This window comes from Acyrthosiphon pisum, chromosome A1 (genome assembly GCF_005508785.2).
Source record: "Acyrthosiphon pisum isolate AL4f chromosome A1, pea_aphid_22Mar2018_4r6ur, whole genome shotgun sequence".
Lineage (NCBI taxonomy): Eukaryota > Metazoa > Arthropoda > Insecta > Hemiptera > Aphididae > Acyrthosiphon > Acyrthosiphon pisum.
This window is the reverse complement of record NC_042494.1, coordinates 76,987,545-76,997,660: the sequence shown is the minus strand read 5'-3', so window position 1 is coordinate 76,997,660 and position 10,116 is coordinate 76,987,545.

Below are 10,116 nucleotides of genomic sequence, written 5' to 3'. Positions count from 1 at the left end.
TTATTTTGATATGTTTTGAACTGTATACGGACATTTACAGTTCCAATTGTTATAGTTTTATTTTCTTTGAATATCTATAAAATGTTATTTGTTGGGTGAAAAAGTTTGGATATTTTATACAAGATATCGTATAAGCTTGTCAACAAAAAAAAATCTTTACCGAAAAATCAAATTAAATTTTTATGAGCGTTTGAAGTTTTTATTTTTACAGCATTGGATATTCTATCCAAGGCTGGGCATTAACGAGTTAAAAAGTTAAAGTTAAGTTAATAAGTTAATTTTATATTAACTTTTTAACTTAACTAGTTAATTTTGGCTTTTCATTAACTTAACTGTTAACTTACTAAATTTCTTTTTTAATTAACGTGAAATTAACGAGTTAATTTTTCATTTCAAGAAGTACCTAAGTTAAGTTAATTTATTTTGTTTTTAATTTTATCATATTTCACTACTTCAGTATACTTCGTTTTCATGTCAAAAAATATGTACCGTGAATTGTTTAAAGTAAAAAAAGTATATAATTTGAATTTAACTAATATGGAAACACTGTATAAAATATAAACACTATAATCTATAATTTAGTTTTGGGTTGGAAAAAAATTAAGTACGTTAGCGTTGTATAAACAAATTAACTTTTTTTTAACTTAATAAAAAGTTAACAAAAAGTGTGTATGAACTTTTAACTTAACTGAGTTAACCTATAGTTAAATTAACTTTTAACTTTTAACTTTTTGTTATTGGTGCATATTAACTTAACTTAACTGAGTTAAAAAAAATCATTAATTTGCCCAGCCTTGATTCTATCCATGGATTATTTTATTGTACTTCAAAAACGAATAACTGTAGATACATGAAAATTTGACTGAATGTTTAAATTCTCATTTTCCGTACACCATAAAATATTTTGACTTGATTTGAGCTGTTAACAGACAATTTAAAATTTAAATTTTTTAAATTTATTTGTTGGGTAAAAAAGCATTAAAATGTAATACAAGGCTCCTGATATATTGTTACAATTGTTTTAAAGGATTGAAAATTTAAAACAAGGTTCCACGTCAATAGGTTATATATAAATATTACTTTATTTGCAATAATACCATCAAATTACTTAGTAATATTATAAGCTGACTGATCGTTATCGCTCAGAATCGTTTTTCTTATACAATGATATTATATCATTGAATTCAAATTTAACACCATCCATTACAGTTCCTATAACCTACTGTACAGTAGAGTGACACACACTTCCTCACCTTTTTAGGCATTATTTTATAAAAAAATCCGGAAAATATTATTAAATATATCTAATTAAATATTAATGACAAATAATAAATATATTCAAATATCATTATTACGATCATTATCAAATATTCACCATTTTGTTTTAATTACTTTTTTACAATTTATTAGGTATTTTATAGGAAAAATTATGATGGTTGATAGATAATATTAAATGGCAATAATGTTTATAATATATAATATTTTTTTTTTATTACATTATGATTACTAGTCAGGGGAAGTTGTATTTTGCCCTTATTTCAATGCTTGTAATTTACACCATCAATAGGAACATTTAAAAGCGTATTTAATCAGACCCGAAATATAAACAAACAACATTTAAATATTTATTTTGGTTATCTGACTACACTTTTAATTTCAATTACCCTTTAGGTATCTGATAAATTTAAAATTTACTGAGCTCACATCAATTATTATATACTATTATTATTATTATTATTATTATTATATTAGCACATAAAACGTGAATAAACTATAATTTATAAATAACATGAACATTGAACAATTAAACAATGAATTATAATATTTCTGATTTTTAAAAATTTTATTATTAGGTAACTGAAAATATAATATTCATATATACTTACATAAGTACCTACAGGCTATATCATTCCAGTTACCTAGCTTACATTTGTTATAAAGTTGACGTAAATTTTAATATTTTTCTTGAAATGCGTAGATATCTATTAAAATTTGTAATGAATATAATTTATAAATAAAATACATATGAATAAATCATTATCTAATATTTAAAAAAGCACGTACCTACAAGATTGCGCAAATTACATAATGCTCTTTTATCTAGTTTTATGTTGCACAAATGACTGGGTAGAAACCTTAAAAAATGGACCAAATCACCAAATTTTGTTTTAAGATGTGGCACAAATTATATACGACTAAGTTGTTATGCAAGTTATATGAGTTATATGTTATAAACATCCTGGGGTGGCTAAATCTCTTATTGGGTCCCCCCAACCAAAAATAGATACACAAATAAGTTAATATAATTACATAAGCGTGCGCACGGGGTAGTCATGGTAGGCACTTGACTACTCTGCGAACTACCCCCGCCCCCTCAATATTCAATATTATTATTATTATAATTGATAGTCAATCATAAAATAATTTTTTACTACGGTAAATGTAGTTAAAATGAGGTTACTCCATCCAAATTAGTTTTTGTAACTTAGGTGTGAATATGAATATTATATATACGTAATTTGTTTGTGTGTTAATGTATTTATGTATGACTACCCTGCCAGAAATTCTGCGCACGCTTATGTATAATCATATAAGTATTCAATTGTATGTACCTACCTTCAATCGTATACCTATACGGCTATACAGGCAGTGCCGCAGTAGGCACATAAGCTATAAGCCTATATATTATCTGGACTGGTCGCATTATGTAGTGTCATACCCTCATCCGTAAAATAATTTTAATATTTATATTAATATTATAATATCTAATATGTTGGTATAGTTGCTAGCTGGTACTGTGTTACCTACTTTGTACAAACATATATTTAATAATTAAGTGATATAAGTACTTTAACTTTATTTATATTGTCTTGAAAGAAGACTAGGTACATAATTACTGATAGAAATGTGTACCTATTCGGCTATTCGAGGTTATTGTGAATAGATACAACGAAGAGGAAACAAATTTCATTGTCATTTGGACTATCATCTATTGTACATTATAATAATAATAATACACACGTACATTGTACGCTGTATAGATAGTGTAGTTCAATGTTCAATGCTGTTTTTTGTTTGATATTGACTTTAGAATAAATGTTGTTTAGACATGACTTTCAATTGATTAAAATACACAGTTTCACCCTGTGTAATAACTAATAAATAATAACTAATAAGTACCTATAATAAACTATTAGATATAACTTTATAAGCTATATCCAATATTGTATTAATATATTATAATTATTTATAGTTACCTATCTATAATAAAGCTCGTGTAACTTCCATTATGTAAATGACGTACCTGCTTACCCCGTGGCGTAGCCAAGATTATGAAAGAGGGAGTATGTATAAAGTTTTCGTATATAAATAATACATTTATTAGGGGTGGAAAATACTATTGAGGGGGGGGGGAGTAAACATCCAAACCCCCTGACTACGCTACAGTAATTACCTACATATTGCATAATTACCATATAAGTCCATAGGTTACATTATTAACCTAATTTATTTCAATAGATTTAGACGTTTTAAAATATATTTTATTCAATGTTCCAAAGAAAAAAAATAACTTAAAAATAAAAATGAAAAAAATTATATATAGCATGTAATTAGGTATAGGACGTATCTATACTAATGTCTAATAGGTACACCAGGTACCAGCTGTATGCTATATCAATATATTATGTCCCTATACCTACGGCGACAAAAATAATATATTCCTAAACATAGGGACAGCCACGGGGGTTATAATTAGGTACCTACAATACACTAATATGAAATATCTATCAATATCCGAATTTGTAAAATATTCAAGTAATAAATTTCGTAGCTGAAAAAAAATTCTGGGAATCCAATTTTTTTAAAACTTTAATATACTTTAACTAAATTATAATTTTTACGTTAAAATATAAAATTATTTATTTTCTTTACTACTGCTTTAGTGCTATTCTGTATAGGGAATTAAGAGCTAACAATACTAGTTACTACCTATATCAAAAATATACCCATGTAGGAATTAACATCATATATTCATATGATTTCCATCAATTATTTTACTTGGTACAGCCGTACAGGTATATAATGTTTCATGACGCATAGACGCGTATGAACTAACATTCGCCCAATTGATTAGTGTTTAGTACCTACCGATTAAAACATATTAAAACATTATCCTGTATCAGTTAAATTTAATAACCGTTTAATTTGAATTATCTCGATATGCATTATTGTAAATGTTCGTTTATTTAAGAATTCATTAAAGGTCATATAACTACAATATCATTATAACGTCGAATGGGTAATTACTAATAACTAATGCGTATATATTGATTACTAACTATAGTGACCGTATCAACTATTATATTATGTTTCTATAGCATAATAGCATTAAAATTAAAATAATGTTTTATTTTAATGTAGGTACTAGGTAGTAGTTACTAGTTACTATAATATTATGTACCTACGTAAATGGCTAAATACTTTAGGTACTTTATACCGCTTCTATAGTTCTATGTAAATGGTGGGTTGTAATTGGAGCCACCAGATTATAGGTTGATAATAATGACCATTGTCTACCGTGATCCAAAAATATATAATCAATGGTTGGTAAACCTTTTTGACGAAAAGTCAAATACAAAATGTCCTAATACTGCAGGAGTTGTAGGATACTTGAATGTGACAGGAAACCATTTCGAGTGTAATACATTTGAGTTGGGTACATTCGTTTTTAATTAACTATATAGTATATACCTATTAATACAATAATACCTATCGATTTTTGGGAATTTTTTCTTTCAAAATATATTTTTGCATGCTTAATATGAATATATGATAGTCCCTACTTTCTAAATAAGTCAGTCAAATGTTCATTGGAAGTTATGGTCAAAAAACTTCAAAACTTCAAAATCTTGTTTTAAAGTTTCAAATATCAAAAAATAAAATTTTTTTTATCATAAATCTGAGTTTTATTTAATCTTAAGCATTTTGATTCAATTAGAAATTATACCCATCGTACATACTTATAGTAAGTAACTTACTTTTTTATGTTATTGTCCTTTAGACAAGTATTTTTAAAAAAAAAGGTGGGTAAGTGGATGTCGCTCTGCTGTAAAGTAGGTTACAAGTGGGTCACTGTAATGTATCGTGTTAAATTGAATTCGATGATATAATATCATTGTATAAGAAAAACGATTCTGAGCGATAACGGTCAGTTAGCCTACTATGATGATATTAAGATGACTAAAGTAATTTATATATAAGCTATTTACATGGACTTTTGTTTTAAATTTTCAATCCTTATAGATATAAAAGTTGAAAATTGTATAAATTATTAACTACTAAATAATTATTACATTTTAAATTTGGTAAATTTTGTCAAAATTCGAACCTTGAATTCTTATAAAAAAAAATTGTGCCTTTGTATTTTTAATATTTTTCAACTGCTATTGTAACAATATATCAGGAGTCTTGAATTGATTTTTTACTTTTTTCAATTTTTTTTTGAATTTAAACACTCAGTGAAATTTTCAAGTATCTACAGTTATTCGTTTTTTAATTACAATAAAATAAGAAAATCGTCACTTGAGAAATCGAGCGAATATCAAATGTTGTAAAAAAATGAATTTCAAACGCTCATAAAAATTTAATTTGACTTTCTTGTAGACATTTTTTTTTTTTTTTGATAAAGGTAGACAATATTATGAAGAATCTTGTATTAAATTTTCAAATCTTAGATTTAAAAATAAAAATTTTTACGAATTCTTAACTCAAAATAATTTGCTAATTTTCGTGATTTTTCCATATTTTGTCAATTTTAGATTCTGAGTGGAACGATGAATGTATTGATTTTACATTGATGTGTGTTTTTTTTTTATTTTTTTTTTAAATTTTTTTTTGTGTCTGTCGTCCCCTTTTAGGATAGTAAAAAAGCTTCGATTTTCTTCAACAGTATCTTTTCTGATAGGAAAGTGAATCTAGTTGATACTTTGGGGGGGGGGGGGGGGTTAAAAGTAACATTTTTCCAATAGTTTTCAAAAGCGCCGTGAAAAACAAAAGAAAAATTAAGGAAAAACGGGAATTTTTACGGAAAATCTGTTTTCGAGAGATTTTGATTTTTGGTGTAACTTTAAAACTAATGACCGAGATACTTGAAATTTTCACTGGTTGTTTATATTTCCATTTTCTATACATGATAAAATTTTAAAAATATTTTGATTGTTTTGAGCTGTTTACGGACATTTCCGTTTCCAATTCAATTAGTTTTTTTTTCTATGAATGTCAATGAAACTTTATTTGTTGAGTAAAAGTACTTGAAAATTTAATACAAGGCTCCAACTATATTAGTACAATGACATATGAAAAATATTAAAAATCCTTAGTTCAGTTTTTTTTTTATTAGCATTTAAAGTTCGAAAATTGACAAAATATGGAAAAATCACGATAATTAGCAAATTATTTCGAGTTAAGAATTCGTAAAAAATTTTCTTTTTAAATCCTATATTTGAAAATATAATACAAGATTCCTCATAATACTGTCTACCTATTTATTAAAAAAAAAAATGTCTACAAAAAAGTCAAATTAAATTTTTATGAGCGTTTGAAATTCATATTTTTACAACATTTGATATTCGATCCATTTCTCATATAACGATCTTCTTATTTTATTGTAATCAAAAAATGAATGACTGTAGATATTTGAAAATTTCACTGAATGTTAATATTTTCATTTTCTATACATTATGCAATTTTTAAAATATTTTAACTCTTTTTGAGCTGTTTACAGACATTCTCAGTTTTCATTTTTTTTTTTCTATAAATATCAATATAATTTTGTTTCCTAAGTAAAAAAGCGTGAAAATTGAATTCAAGGCTCCTGATATATTGTTACAATAGCAGTTGAAAAGTATTAAAAATCCATTGCCACAATTTTTTTTATAAGCATATGAAGTTCAAATTTATCAAATTTAAAATTGAATAATTATTTTGTATTTAAAAATTTATAAAATGTTCAACTTTTATATCTAAGGATTGAAAATTTAAAACAAGATTCCACATAAGTGGTTAATTCTGTTACTAAAAAATCTAAAAAATACATATGCACAGTTTATTTTTATACTCATTTTAAGTTCAAATTTGGACGAAATTACATATTTTGAAAACCTAGAATAACTATTTTAGTTATTTTGTTGTGATTGTATAATATTATTCGTGGGTACTTCAAACTTATGGTGGGCAACCTTTTTGAACTTTAAATGCTAATAAAAAAAAATGTGAAGGGATTTTTAATATTTTTCAAATGTCATTGTAACAATATAGTAGGAGCCTTTTATTAATTTTTCAAGTATTTTTACTGAACCAATTAAGTTTTATTGACATTCATAGAAAAAAAACTAATAAAATTGGATACTGAAAATGTCCCTAAACAGTTCAAAACAAATAAAAATATTTTGAAAATTTATTATGTATAGAAAATGGATATATAAACAACCAGTGAAAATTTCATGTATCTACGGTCATTTGTTTTAGAGTTGCCCCAAAAACCAAAATCGATATTCTCAAAAATAGATTTTGCTTAAAAATTCCCCTTTTTCCTTAATTTTTCTTTTGTTTTTCACGTCACATTTGAAAACTACTGGGAAGCACTTTTCCTGTCCTAGATGGTGATGACAGACAAAAAAAAAAAAACACACATTGTTAAATCGATACATTCATTGTTTCACTTAGATTCTAAAATGAGGGGAAAATATACAAAATCACAAAAACTTTAAAAGGTTATAACTCTTAAGCTAAGTCCAACCGGCAAATTTTAATTATACCATATTGTTTTTGACTCGTTGAAATGTTTCCGAACAAATTTCCAAATATCGCTTGGGGCTTAAACTGCATTTATGTCCAATTCGCGTTCAATAACAATTCTGAGCGAAGAACTTCTTAAATTGTCTTCTATATTTTTCCCAGGTTTTCAGCTGGTAGTTTTCTATTGTCCTACAATGACGGGAAACTTCTGAAAAAATCGAAAGATAACTAGGTGATTTAATAATACACACGAGTATGTACACGACTTCCGATGTCGATAAGTGTTTTCTACTCTAAATAGCTTTCACAGCAAATAAGTAAGATAAAAAAAAATACGAGTAATTATTATGTAAATCTAATATATAATATTGTAATCTAAACATCCGAGCGCTTCGTATTATATTCTTTTAACGTTTCACGTTAAATATTTATAACTAAATATATTATATTAAAATATATAGATGTATCTAACGATATTATCTCTGAAATTTTGAATTTAATACATTGTGATAAGCCGATAACCTGAAGTGTATAATAAATAACAATACCTAAAGCTATTTATTACATAGGTATTACGTGGTGAAATGTCTATAAGACTACAGTTATAGAATTATTTATTGCCTATATAAATTGTATTAGGTAGGTAGTATTATAATATTATGTATTTATAAGTATTTTATACATTATACATTCGATTATATTCAGATATTCTACTTTCTATAGCAATAATGCAATATATAGTACCTATATTAATATACCTTCTTATAATATATTGGTGTAAAATAAATAAATAACGTATATCATATCAATACACAGTTTTAAGTATTTTACCAATATAAATAATTCTAGAAATCTAAAGCAGTCACCTAGAGTTATATAAACGTTGAAATTGTAATGAAGAATACGGTTATTTTGTTAATTGATTATTATTACCTATTATTATAAGTTATAAGGTAATAATACTGATATTTTCCTGTTCTGATATAAATTATAGGTATATAAATAAGATATACCTAACCAACCAAATATATTATGACATCGTTACACTGAATTATTTTTATAAAATTATTTTCAAGATCAAACAACAAAGTAACAAACTGTACAACAGGAATTCGATAAAAAAAAAACTATAATAATAACTGTAATACTGAATAATGCTATAATTGACCGTATACATTTTTTTCATCATTCAATTTTCTCGTTTTTGTACAAAATAAATACGCGTATGACGCATGTGATGTTCGGTGTACTTACCTACTTTTTTTTTTATTATAACCATACAAAATATTTCTGGGACTTGGGTTTGTCTGATTTGCCAATAGTATGGATGCTATACCTACTAAATGTAGTAGAATAAATTTATTTACATATACGTTTAAAATTTATTCATAAAATTGATTCTAATATAATATGAAAACAGTTTTAAATATAATTTTAAGATTAATTCGATGTATAGGCTCTTACGTAAGTAGGTACGTAACAAACCTGCAGTAGGTAAGTGTATATTGTATTAATGTACTAGTGTGTTTAAGTTATTGTAAAAAATATTTAAAACATTTTATTTATGCTATATATATATCTATCTAATGTTACACCCCAGAGGTGAAATTGTCATATTCATATGAATTACAAATAATATGTGTAAAAATTGTATAAATTAATTAATGGAGTAGTAACATTATATTTTTTTAGTAATGTCTTATTTTCATATAAATATTTGTGTTTTAATCAATAAAAAATTCTGTGCTACTGGTTACTATATGTCTACCTATATATTATTATAATATAACAATTAATCAAATTAATAAATGTAACACTAGTTTGGTCGTTGGTCGTTGATACACAAGTTGATGCAATCGGTTGGTTCCTGCACTTGGTTCCAGTGCGGCGTTGCTGTTATCCTAGGCTTTCCTATTTTTACTTCTGAAATCTTAAAGCCGTAAAACCTTAGAACTGCTTTAGGTATTGCTTCAGGACTCTCGCATATTTTAGATTCTGAGTGGAACGATGAATGTATTGATTTTACAATGATGTGTGTTTTTTTTTTTTTAATTTTTTTTTTTGTGTCTGTCATCACCTTTTAGGACAGTAAAAGTGCTTGAATTTTCTTCAACAGTACCTTTTCTGATAGGAAAGTGAATCTAGTTGGTACTTTGGGTAGTCAAAAGTAACATTTTCCAATAGTTTTCAAAAGCGCCGTGAAAAACAAAGAAAAATTAAGGAAAAACGGGAATTTTTACGCAAATCTGTTTTCGAGAAATTGATTTTGGTTTTTGGTGTAACTTTAAAACGATGACTGTAGATACATGAAATTTTCAC